The following is a 903-nucleotide window of genomic DNA, read 5'->3' as shown; positions in this document are numbered from 1 at the left end:
GAACTTGGCGGAGGGGCGAGCGACCTACCAGGATTAGTGAGGGACTCTGGGGTCAGTTAACCGCAGCTTGGGTCGCTCCTGATTATGAGAGGAAGATGCAAACGAACCGGGTGAACCGGGCGATGGAGGGTCCAAGGGGAGTTGTGCTTCATATTAGTGGATTGGTTCCCCATACGGAGCATGACAAAAGGCATGTAAGATTTTTTTATATAATTAAACATTAATTCAATTTTTGGATGATCAAATTTTTTAGCATTAACCATTTTTGAACGCTACATAGGCCAATGAGTTAAGTCGTGCTCCATCCATTACGAAGTTGCATTTATGAACTCATCGATGCTCGGGGACTGCGCAGTGGGCCTTAGAACATTCCCTGTGTGTTGTTGTAAGTTAAAAACATTAAATTAAATATTTATTTTGAATCTAACGGCTGAAAGTGTTGATTAAACGTTGGTTTTCATTATACAGGAGGAGTTTGAGTAGCTCTGAGAGAGACACTTGACCTCTCAGGCCTAAACTTCTGCCATCAACAGTAGTAGTCATTTTACCACTGTGCACTCAAAGTACAAGCTTTGGGCTCGGGCAGCAGGGAGGAAGAAGGGTATGGTTTATGGCCTTGGAGTGAAGGGCATAACCTTCGAGGTCGAGCTCTCCCGTGGTTTCGTTCTTAGTTACCCAAGCTCCTTACAACCATACTAGGAGGCTCTTGCAAAGGAAGAAGCTAAAATAAGTGAAGAGATCCGCCAGTTTCTCGAGTAGATGCTAGAAAGTCAACATAGAGTTGAGGATTCTATAGCGCACATGACAGATACCTTAGCAAATAGCCGGGGCAAGCAACTGATACATCTGTGCAGAAGGAGGAGGAGGAGGAGTAGTAGGATGGAGATGATGAGTATTTTTTAT

The sequence above is a fragment of the Phalaenopsis equestris genome, unplaced genomic scaffold, assembly GCF_001263595.1.
Source record: "Phalaenopsis equestris unplaced genomic scaffold, ASM126359v1 Scaffold000229, whole genome shotgun sequence".
NCBI lineage: Eukaryota > Viridiplantae > Streptophyta > Magnoliopsida > Asparagales > Orchidaceae > Phalaenopsis > Phalaenopsis equestris.
Note: the sequence above shows the minus strand (reverse complement) of the source record.